The following is a 13,035-nucleotide window of genomic DNA, read 5'->3' as shown; positions in this document are numbered from 1 at the left end:
GTCATTATGAACAACTGTCACTAAACAATCACCTTTATGATCAACTCACTGAACAGTTGCCATTATGAACAACTGACAATGAAAAATCACCATTATATACAACTGTCACTGAACAATCGCCATTATGAACAACTGTTATTGAACAATCATTATTATAAAAAAAATTCACTGAACAATCACAATTATGAACAACTCTCACTGAACAATCGCCATTATGAACCATCGCCCCGCGGGTTTACGAGGTCTACTCTTAATTCAGCATCCTGAGCGCTGGGTCTGTTTACATTGACAAAATTACTTTAAAAGCCAAACATCATGGCTTTGTTCACCAGTGGCTGGGAGTCCCGACAGGAGGGCACTCGCTCGCTTTGCTGGATCACTGTAAATATACAGACGCAATGTCTGCCATTCATGTACTGATAATAGTCTTCAGGTTACGAGAGTTAAGTCCGCACACTGACTCACATGGAAGGTACATTGCCTCAGGGACACACGGTCACAGAGCAACACAGGCTGTGGCAGTAATTAAAGTGAGTGAATGAGTGCAAGATATATCCCGTGTGTGTAGGTAACCATCTGGTGTAGGTATAGGTATGTAGATATACACTGGTGTGTGCTTGTGAGTGGCTGTGTGCAGGTATTTAGTATCTGCACACACAAAAAGTAGTGATAATGTTCTAATAATAATGAACATACAGTATACATAGAGTGTAGGGAGTGCTGCCGTGACGTCAGTATTTGATTACATACAATCTGGTCCTAGTAGGAAGACTCAATATTGTTCGAGATATAAATACTGAAGCATTTCCACGAATAGGATTTCTTACACAAACGAACCATCCAAAGTTAAGCTAATGATCAATGGTTGAGCGGTTATATTTGTAGATCTTTTCAAACTGTGCAATTTGCTTTACCATGGTGTTGACACTGCTGGTAAGTGGACTTTTATAAACTTAAGGTCAACTCCAGTTCAGCCGCTTGTCAGAAAGAAGCTAAAAACTTAAGATAAAATATGTAACGGTAACAGTTTTATTGTCAAACTAGTCAAACAACAACACCATATTAGAGGAGACACCACCAGACTTCCTCATCAGCAGCCCAAATTATTTATTAAAGCAAAGCGGTAAAGTTGCTTCAACATAGTTAGAGGTAATTTTTTTTCCAATAACACTATCCGGTGTAAACATATTTGTGGATTAAACAATGAATTACAACTTAAAATACCTATCAAAAAGAAAAGTGGTGTATCGATCTTAATAAATCATGTTCTGTGACAGGTGAGCCTTAACTGACTCGTGTGTTCACTGGTCACACTATCCGCCTAATGGTGGCTGCCAGAGACCTAACTTATGAAAAAAAACAACGAATATGTTACTATTAGTTATAAAAATATTACCGTGGTTGAACTTGATTTAGGCAAAGACATAAAAATTATCCAGTCATCCATTTTTAGTATTTGTAAAGGCCTGGGAATTAGGGATAGAAATCCCTTATCAGACTAATCAGGTTCTTAATTAAGGAAAGTCAAGGACCATGGTTTTCTGAGGAATAACAAACAACCGTTTGAGGTTGACATCTCTTTACTATAAAAAATATAACAAAACTCTGATACCACTCAACAAACATCAAATAATTACGGGAGTCAAACAATTAATGCAGTCAATAGTTAATGGAGTTAATCAATTAAGGGAAGCAAACAATTAAAGGAATCAAACAAATAATGGGAGTCAGCAATTAATGGAATCAAACAACCATAGAATCAAACAATGAACAGATATTTCCTACGGCAGTGGCCCTGGGGGAAGGTTCTGGAACATGGTGATCCACACTCAGGGTAGGAAAGTGTCCATTCAACTCCACACTCGAGCAACGTCTTGAAATGGCAGAACACAGGGGCACAGACGGAATGAGATGAACTGACGGTCGTGGTATGGTAGTGGTAGATGACCAGAGAATTGACAGTCGATAGGTGAAGGTCTGGGGACACAGCCCACGAGTCCAGGACCTATGATGAGATCACAGACAGAATTTGACGAACAGCCGGGTAGCTAGATAGTGACTGTATGGCGGCTGAGTTGAATCTGCCGGTGACCCAGACAGATGCTGCCGTTCTCACCTCTGTCCAACCGCCCCAAGTATCGTCCGCACCAGCAAATAAGAGAGTAAGCAGCGGTAACGAGCAGGAAGATAGTTTCCGCCCTTACAGTATTACATGAATATTTTTTGTTATTGAAATTCTTTACTCTATATTTAGGATGCATTTTATAGTTATCAATAATTTTTTGAGATTTATACATATGATTATTGTATCCCTTGATTATTGTAAATCACACTTGAGCTAAGGCTACGAGTTGGGATGGGACGAGTTGGTATGAGGATGAGTTGGTATAGGACGAGTTGGTATGAAGAAGTATCAGTATGAGGACAATTTGGAATGAGCATGAGTTGGTATGAGGACGATTTTGGATGAAGACGATTTTGGATGAAGACGATTTTGGATGGGAAGGATTTGTTGTGAGGACGAGTTGGTGTGTGAACGAGTTGGTATGCGGACGGGATGGGATGAGGACGAGTTGGTATAGGGACGAGTTGGTATGGGTACGAGTTGCGATGAAGATGAATTGGTATGAAGACGAGTTGGTATGAGGACGAACTGGTATGAGGACGAGTTGGTATGGGGGCGAGTTGGTATGGTGACAAATTGGTATGAGGACGAGTTGGTGTGGGGACGATTTGGGATGAGGGTGAGTTGTGATAGCTGTTTTATTATCACACTAATTGTTTTAATTAAGTACTGGAACTCTTATGTGACAGGGCTTGATGCAAACACTTCTTGGAGTTTTCTGTTTTATTGCCCATTTGCAAGTATATACACAGGTACAATCTGAGTGAATATATTGTGAATTCTCTCCAGGGAAGTATTGAGAGTAAGATTTTAAGGTAACACTTTGAGATAAGTGCCCAGCTTCCCTGTCTAGTGGCAGTGAGTGAACTGCCACTCCCTGAGCATGAGAACAGGTTGGGCCGGTTGTTTGCTAAATCAGCTGACTCTGGCTCGACCCTTGAGAGAGATGCAAGCCATGTGAGCTAGAGTCGTGAATAATATGGTGAATCACTTGATGAATAACTTATGAATAATTTGGTGAATAACTTGGTGTTATTCATTGAGGTGCATATTTATATAAAGCAAAGGTGCTGTTACAGAGTTGGTATGATTTTTTTTTTTTTTTTTTTTTTATTGGGCATCCCCTACATCCTTGTGTAAGGTGAAGCGCAGAAGCGTTTACAGCGCCCAACAGGGAAGCATGCTAAGTTTATACTTGCCTTTAAGTCTCACTAGTTAAGGGCGTAGAAGCCTGAAGAGTCAGTGGTTTTTATGTCATCAAGTTATTGGAAGCTCCAACAACTCCCTGAATACGAATTCGCAACTTTCGACTTACAACAGGTACCTACTTTACTGCTAGGGGAACAGGGACTAATGGGGGCTAGGAAGTAAGTCCAAACAACTTCCACCGGCCCGGGAATCGAACCCGTGACATCTTGCTTGCAAGGCAAGAACGGTACTTCTTATACCACAGGTCCCCAGTTGGTATGATTACGAGTTGGTATGAGGACGAGTTTGTATGGGGACGAGTTGGCATGAAGACGAGTTGGATTGGGGATGAGTTGGTTTTGAGACATGTTGGTATGAGGATGAGTTGGCATGAGGACGAGATGGTTTTGAGACAAGTTGGTATAAGGACGAGTTGGTATGGAGACGAGTGAGTGTGGGAACAAGATGGTTGTCATGGGTTGCATTGGGCCTCCCGCACAACCCATCCCAAATGTATGTTTAGGTAGAGATAAGGTACCCGGCCAGCCGATAGGGGTCATTTCACGCCTCAAAACCACATTTTAGTTAGTGGGCTTTAGACCTTGGTTGAGAGAAGACCTCCTGCTCCGCGGACTTACAATAGAACAGGGGCCATACAGTCTTACCAGTGCTACGAGTCTGTGTGTGCAAAATCCCGAGATTGTTGTTAAGTCCAGCGAAAGTTAACGCATCCTGTGAAGGAAGTGATCACTGGTGAGAGCCTGTTTGCTACAAGAGCACTCCAGGCCGGCCTAATAGATAAGAACATAAGAACATAAGAATGGAGGAAACTGCAGCGGGCCTATTGGCCCATACTGGGCAGTCCCGTTTACACCCAACCCCTGTTGCTCATATAAGCATCCAACCTATGTTTGAAGCTATCCAGCGTATTCGAGTTAATGATGATATTTGGTAACTTGTTCCATTCATCCACTACTCTGTTTCCAAACCAGTGTTTACCTATTTCACCCCGAAATCTAAATTTGTCTAATTTAAAACCATTGTTACGAGTTCGCTCCTGGTTGGATAGTTTGAGTACCTTTGTAATGTCCCCTTTGTTTAGACCTGCCTTCCACTTATACACCTCTATCAGGTCGCCCCTCGCTCTACGTCTCTCGAGGGAGTGCAAATTAAGATGCTTTAACCTGTCTCTGTACTCAAGGTTCCTAATGCCCAGGATTAGTCTTGTCATTCTCCTCTGAATTCTTCCAAGGATTCTATATCCATTCTGTAATACGGTGACCAGAACTGAACTGCATAATCCAGGTGTGGTCTCACAAGAGCAAGATACAGTTTTAGGATGACCTCGCTAGTCTTGTAACTAACACTCCTTTGTATGAACACAAGTACTTCATTAGCCTTGTTACGAGCAAAACCACATTGTTTACTTGGCTTACCGTTCCTACTTATCATTACTCCTAAATCTCTCTCGCAGTCGGATTTCTCTATGGCATCGTTGTTCATCTGGTATCTGGTTTCCCTGTTTACATCTCCTATACTGAGTGCTTTACATTTGTCCACGTTGAATTTCATTTGCCATTTTTCAGACCATTCGAAATTTTTTTTTAGATCTTCCTGTAGTTTTGTGGAGTCCTCGTCAGATTTAATAACACTTCCTATTTTAGTGTCATCAGCAAATTTGCTTATGTTGTTGTCTATGCCGATATTTATGTCGTTTATGTATATAATAAATAATAATGGTCCAAGTACTGAGCCTTGGGGAACTCCACTTGTGACGTTGCTCCAATGGGACTTAGTGCCATTAATGCTCACTCGCTGTTTCCTGTCCTGTAACCACGCCCTAATCCATTTAAGGATATTACCTTTGATACCATGTGCTTCTACCTTTCTAATTAGTCTTTCGTGAGGGATTGTCGAAGGTTTTGCTAAAGTCGAGATATACCACATCATAATTGTGCCCCTCGTCCACCAATTCGAAAACTGATGAAAAGAATGTTAATAGATTAGTTAGACATGAACGTCCGCTTGTGAAGCCATGCTGGGAATCATTGATCAATCAGTGCTTCTCCAGGTGATTTCGAATAGAGTTTGAAATGATTGCTTCCAGTAATTTGCCTACTATTGATGTTAGACTGATTGGGCGGTAGTTAGAGGATAGTGGTCTATCCCCCTTCTTGAAAATCGGTATTACATTCTCGCTATCCTCCAGGATTCTGGTACTACACCTGTTTTTAAGGACATGTTAAACAACTTAGCTTAGGGCATACTAAGCTCTTCCTTACATTCCTTTAATACTCTGGCAAATATCTCATCGGGACCAGGTGACTTATTCGGCTTTAGTTTGTCTATTTGCTTACTAACATCGCTACTAGTCACTACTATCTCGCTTAATTTGTTTTCTTCACTATCTCTGAATAGAGTCGGTGCCTCGGGTATCATGTTTAAATTTTCGGTGGTGAAAACTGCTGAAAAATATTTATTCAAATTATTGCTCATTTCTCCATCGTTATCAGTGAGCTCGCCGGTATCTGACCGTATTGGTCCAATCTTTTCTCGTGTTTTAGTTTGATACATTTGGTAGAATCCTTTGGGGTTTGTCTTCGCCTCCCTTGCTATCCTTACTTCATTATTCCTCTTGGCTTTCCTTATCTCGGTTTTAACCCTACTCGCCAATACCTTATAATAATCCTGGAGGTAAATTTCGCCACGATTTATCCTTCTACCTATAGCCTTCCTTTGGCCAATGATGTTCTTTAAATAATTATTTATCCATTTAAGGTCATTGTTGTCTGATCTGAGTTTTTTGTATGGTATGTTCTGCCTTTGTGCATTAAGTAACTCATTATTTAAATTGTCGTGGAACTCGGCAATCTCAGATCTCGTTATCAGGTCCTGGGCGGTCATCTGTCAGGTTCACGCCAAGCCACACCCCCTCAGCTGCCTCTTTAAACCGTCAAAGTTTGCCCTTCTGGAAATCTGGTACTTAGTGGAATTTTCCTTACGTCTGCCGAAAATCTAACTGAATCTAATTTCTTTGTAATCGCTGTTTGCAAGTTCGCTCTTCACTTATTATTGCTAATGAGATTTTCTCTCTGTTTGACAGAACTAAATCGAGTATATTATTAATTCCGGGTGGGTTCGTTATATGTTGACTTAGAAAACAGTCCTGGATCGTCTCGAGAAAATCCTCTGATTCTGAGTTACCTGTAAGGTCAGTCCAATCTATTTGGCCAAGGTTAAAGTCGCCTACTATACAGACTTTGTTGTGTATGGAAGCCCTGCGCATTTCATCCCAGTCGCTCACTGACTCTTTCAAGATTGGGAGGTCTATATATTACTCCTGTGATTAATTTTTCCCTACCGTCGATTAATTCTATCCAAATTGTTTCTGTACTCCTCTCAGTTTTTATTTCCTTATTTATTTCACACTTCAGATTATCCCGAACATAGATTGCTACTCCGCCTCCTTTCCTGGTCTGCCTATCAGTATGGAACAGTTTGTAGCCCGCAATTTGGTATTCGACCGGTAACTCACGTGTGTCTAGGTTGATCCACGTTTCAGTGAATGCTATTATATCGATTTTTTCGTTACATACCAAGGCCCCAATATCATCCATTTTGTTTCTCATACTTACTGTTCACAGAGTATACATTTAAGCCAGTCGCGGTTCTGAGTCCTCCCTTACCGATTTAGTTTTAAAACTCCCCTTGCTCCACTTAGTTCTTTTGTCATCATTCCTAACACTATTTCCCCTGTAATTTTCACTTTGTTTACCCTCGGCCCCACTGTCTAACGATTAATTCTCCAGGTTGACAAACTCTCCCTTATAACTTATGGTATTGTGGCGCGAATGTGAGTGACTGACGTATCCATGCAAATTATAAGTCCAGTGTATGGAATTGTGCCAAATAAACGTAAGTGCAATTATCTGCCCGTATCTGTGACCCTATTATTATTATCATCATCATCATCAAAGGTAATGACTGATTGGTTATGACAAAGTATAACCAATAACTTAGATGGATGTTGGAAGTTAATGGAATTCATTAAATCATCATTTATCAAGTACACAACGCATTGAATGCCGGAAGCAGAGTGAAATTCTACGAAGTGATACACCATAATCTCCTGGGTGAGTAATCAGTGTGAAGGTATCCGAGTTCTACGGTAAGAAAACCACTTTCTTGCATTTAAAACCTAACAAAATATATATATATATATATATATATATATATATATATATATATATATATATATATATATATATATATATATATATATATATATATATATTAGGGTGTGTCAATTTAGGGGGTGAACTGGCTAAATTGAAAATCGAGTAATTTGGTAGCAATTTATTGTAGTCTTTAAGCATGCAAAACAATATTCTGGCATAAATTTTTTTTTATAATAAGTCCTACCTACATCAAATGGATTTTTAAATGTACATATTTGTGAATTTATAACATAACCAGCGTTTGCACACATGTTACTGTTTCAAGTTTCAAATTATTATATTTTATTATCCGCAGTCTATTTGAAAGTAACCAATGCCTTCATACTCTCTTTGCTTTGGTTTCTTGTCATCAGTAGTCTGCTTGCTATTTGTGCTTTGATGTAACCTTCTCGCCTCTCGTGGCTGTAAACATGGCCCGCTGCTTCTGTGACCATTTTCACACATCTCTCCACACTTTGAGTGTGGGAAGGTCACTTCGGCACCTGCATTGGAGTCTCTTTAAGGTTTCTCAATTCTTGGCTAGTTAGACTTGTTGTCAATGGTGGCTCTAAGACTTCCAAACTCAAGTCAACCAATTCTGACAATTTGGTGGCATTGACGTTTATTGGGGAACTTTTCTTGAATGAAACGAACAGTCTCCCAACTGGTCGTCATCTATTAGCGTTCCTCTAATCTTTAGAATGACTTCTACAGCCTCGGTTCGGAGATTGGTACATTGACTGCAAAGCATTGCTTGCAAAACTGCTTCTGATCGAGCATACCAAGCTGACCTTCTTGCCACAGGTAACACGATGTCCCTCACTACCTTCCTCTGTGTTCTTACTAGCTGCAATTGAAACAAAAGGTGATTGGGCCCATCCACCCACATAGGATTAAGTTTCACACTAAACCACTGGGGAAGATAAACTCCAATAATAAATTCAACAATTAACCTCAAATTCTTCAGCACTTTGCCCTTCAATTCGTGTTTGGAAATCCAAATCCCGCAGAAACGAAGAGCTGTAGTTAACCAACGGCTGTGACTGACAGGTCCAATCTCCAAGAGAGCCAATGACTGAGGCACTTCTCCTGATCTTATTGCTTGGGCAATACGATAAGCATAGGATTGATCTGTGCTGAGATCTTTGATGACTCCTTCAGACAACGCCGGAAGGGGAGGGCCAACTTCGACCTTTGGAAAGGTTGTATTTATTTCTAGTTGTGTTGCTTCATCCAGCATGATGCCAAGGGAACCTGACCACTTGTTGTTGCTCTTTGTAGGACCATCAAGTTCCTGGATGAGATGACGAAGAGGTAGCTCGCCTGTATGTAAATCACATACAATCCAAACAAGTCTTCTTCCTAGTTTTTTCTCTAAATGCGTCATTACACCCCCCTGCCATCCGGTGTTCACTGCAGCTGAATCTCCACCAACAGCCTGCAGTGAACTGCCAAGTCCTCTCTCCTGAACCCAACATAAAATATGATCAGCAATGACCTCTGCATGTTTCTTCCCTTCTACTTCAGTTTCGGGAGCAAAGTGAAACAAAAACTGACCACCAGGCTCAGAACAGACAGAGTAGTGTTCTTCTTTGATGAGACCTGGAAACTTTCTGTTCACTCCCTCTACTTCTAGCAAAACTTTTGTGTCATCTATTCTTCCATCAAACAAAAGACAGGAGAGCCCTCCCTCGCTTAAATCTTTTTCATGCTGATCAGATATTTCCTTCATTATTTTTTCTTGTGCTCTTCTAATTTTATTATGATCTATCACCAAAGATACATCCTCTCGGCTGATGAGGCCTGCATCTATCCAAGCTGCAGTTGCAATTTCTGCAGCCTCACGAAGTCCAGCATGGTGGCGAATACTAGCTAAAGCAATGTTTGAAATATTTCTTGTGTTGTATTTCATTTTCTTTGGTAAAGGTTCAGATGGCTCTTTGGAACTATCATCTGATGTTGCTTCCTGTTCATCAGAAGAACTATCAAAGAAGTGATAAACATCTTGACACAGCTCTTCCTCTCTTTGGATGGCTTCTTCACTCTTCATTTTCTTCTTTGTTCCCTCTCTTGGATTTGTTCTCTCTTCTTGGCATTAGCAATCTGCTTCTTTGTTTCTGAATAATCTATTGAACCCATTTGCATACTTCCTTGGCCTTCTGCCTTTGTCCTCTGTGCCTTTATAAATTCAAGCTCTAAAACAGGGACCTTCTTTTCACGAGGACAACCACAATCAATGTGGGAATTATTTTCTCTCGTACCTGAGTGAGAACAGTTGGATTCAGAACATAATTGTATGGAGCACTTGCAGGTCAAAATGTCAAACAGAGTATCAAGTGTGTGTGCAGAAATTCATTTTTCCTGGCCAAGTTTCCTTTACCAAGTGATGTTTCAACTGCTTTGTGCCATAATTTCGTTAGTTTTAGCTCAATAGTTCGACACTGATTAATCACAGGTGGTTTGAATAGTGCATTAGCTTTTGTCCATTGATGCAGAAGAGGGACTATCATGTCATTTATGAGTTCTTTATCTGTATAGTTCCTTCTGTCCTTTGCATTTTTTCTCGAAGGAGTAACCCTAATCTTAGCATGTCTCTCACTGTTGGAAGTTCTGATACAGGAAGCTCCTTCCCTTTACCAACTAGCAGGCTCAAGTGGGTTGACAACTGACTTCTTGTCTTCAATTTTGACATCTTCACACTATCTGACAAATAGAAAAATATTTCAATGTTTCATAATTCAATTGTTGTTTCAAAAATATCAATTTGTTTATCAAAAATGCTGTAACAGAAATAACATAATAATTTCTTAGAACATAATGTTTTATACAATGATATAAGTAACTGCGACAATCAATATGCCCTACTTACAATAATTAAAATGTAGAATTCGTCTGGTAGAGTAGGTGCAAGTGCAATGAGAGCAAACCACCGTCTATGATATCTAGAAGGAGAGTGAGCTGGGCGCCTTATCCTCACGCTTGGTACAAGTCAAAACAAGAATTAAACTGTCCCACACGGAGACCCTGTTCATGTTCATTTTCTGACATGCATATTGTACACAAGCTATAGAACCATAAAATACTCCATAATCCATATGCTTACATGAGATTAGTTAATATCAAGTGAATAATTCTAATCAAGTCTCATTAATTTGTTGAAATACTGATATTTGAAACTTTAAGGTATAATTGATGTAGGTGAGGGTTATTTCAATTCATTTTTGTTTGCTAATCTCAAGTTTAGACATAAAGAGGCACAATATTTTGACTACCAAATTTGATTTTTAACATGTTGACAAAATTGACACACCCTACCAGTTAGTGTGGGAAACGAGATGAGTTGGTATGGAGACCAGTTAGTGTGGGAACGAGATGGTTTTGAAAGAAGTTGGTATGAAGACGAGTTGGTATGAGGACGAGTTGGTATTGAGACGAGCTGACCTATTACCTTTGAAACCTAAAGTTACAAATGGCTTGCCAATGTGAAGGGAAGATGAAGTGGAGGACGTTGGAGATGAAGAAATAATTAATAGGAAATGAACGAAAAACAGATATTAACAGGAAATTAGAAGAAAATATTACAATAATGGAAAATACGATGAAATAAGAGATGAGTTAGATGAAAAAAAATAAGAGAGGGAAAAAAATAAGAAAATGAAGGAAAGTATATCAAGAATGGAAGAAAAAAGGAGATAGTGAAGGAAAGCATGAAGTATGCGAAAGAAGTGAAAAGAGAATCAAAGAAGGAAGAAAGGATGATCAATTAAAATAAGAAAAAACAGAAACCAAAATAACAAAAGACAGAATAAGAAAATAACAGAATACCAAAAAAAAGAAAAGGTTGAAGAAGAAAGAGAGAGAAAATGAATATGATGATGATGAGAGGAGAAGGAGGGAAGGGAGTTGACAGTATTAAGGCAAACGACGTTGGGTTTTCCTCAGAGGTGTGAGTGAAGACAGATTTCACCAGTGATGGTAAATTCACTTTGTCAAGGAGACGTGTGGTTGAAAGGCGAAGGACTGCTGACGTGTGGCTGCAAGGGGAGGGACTGCTGACGTGGGATATAGGGTGAAGGACTGCTTACGTGTAGTTGTAGAGTGAGGGATTGCTGACATGTGATTACAAGGTGAGGGATTGCTGACATGTGGCCTTAAGGCGAGGGACTGCTGAGAATGTAGTTGTAGAGTGAGGGCGTTCCATTAAATTAACCAGGATGTCTTGAAAGACATCACCAGCAATGGCGACACTTTTCATTAGATATTCTGTGTTATTCACACGCGTAAGACGGTCAATCCAACTAAACATCCAATTTGAATGACCCTATTATGTTCCGAATTCAAAAATACAAACTAGTGTCTTCTTAAATTTGTCTTATGAAGCATCTGCAAGGCCACTAGCGTCTGAAAGCTCGCTGGCAAAACTGCCTTGCTTGATATGAGCGCGGACAAAAGACTTTCTTTCTTCATTCCCTTGACTTGGACCACGTCGGTTGACGAACTTGGACGGAAAAGTAAAAGTAAAAGCTTACACATTTTTGCATGAATGATAAAAGTACAATGATAAAAAGCAGCATTGATTGTAAGGGGGGAATTGATTTATTATATATTTTTTCATTCTATCTTCTCAAGATAATAACGTAAAGGATACATACAGTATGTGGAAGAGGTGATATTTTTTATTTAAATATAAAATTTATATATATTATATTTAGTTCACAACTAAGATCATTTGTAAAGAAAAAAAAAATAATAATATACAAAAACAAAAATATATATAAAACTCAATTCGTGTTATATCAGTAAATTAAATAGTAAAAAAAATACATCAAGTAGGAACTTGAACGCTTTCTATTGAATTCACACAACAAATAACTCAAATAAATGGTATTGTCCCAAATAAAACATTAAACAACATAACCTCAGTACATTATGGTGACACTTAGAAGTGAAATACTGTCCCCAACAGTTTTAACACGGCTGACGTTCACTGCCCACTCATCGTCTGTACATATCAAAGTATTAACTCTAAGTCGTCACAACAATTGTTATGGTATCAGTGTAGGAAGGCACAAAATAAAAATTACACTAATATGCAATTAACACTTTTCTGAAATCTCACAAACACGAATAAACAAAAATATAAGTTGTCACAAACGACAATTTCCCCTTCTTTACTTAAAATTCACTTCCAAATGCAGTATGGTATTTAAGTCACAAAAATATTTGTACTCTTAAAATATTGATGGCACATAAATTATACATTGTGGTGGGATGTAATCCTTGACAAGGTTCTTCAAACTCCAGAGCACGAGCAGTAAATATATTCCATGAGTAAAAGACTTCGCAGGATAACCAACAGGTACAAACAGGAGCAAGCAAAAAGAACTCCTTGTCGTAGCCAGGCCTGAGCCGATCTGAGGGAATTTAGCTAACTCGGCAGGGAGAGTTGCTAGACATTACTAGGACAATAAATGAGATCTTCTAGATACTTGACAAGCGCGGTAC

The sequence above is a fragment of the Homarus americanus genome, unplaced genomic scaffold, assembly GCF_018991925.1.
Source record: "Homarus americanus isolate GMGI-L3 unplaced genomic scaffold, GMGI_Hamer_2.0 scaffold367, whole genome shotgun sequence".
Classification (NCBI taxonomy): Eukaryota; Metazoa; Arthropoda; class Malacostraca; order Decapoda; family Nephropidae; genus Homarus; species Homarus americanus.
This window is presented reverse-complemented; position numbering follows the sequence as displayed.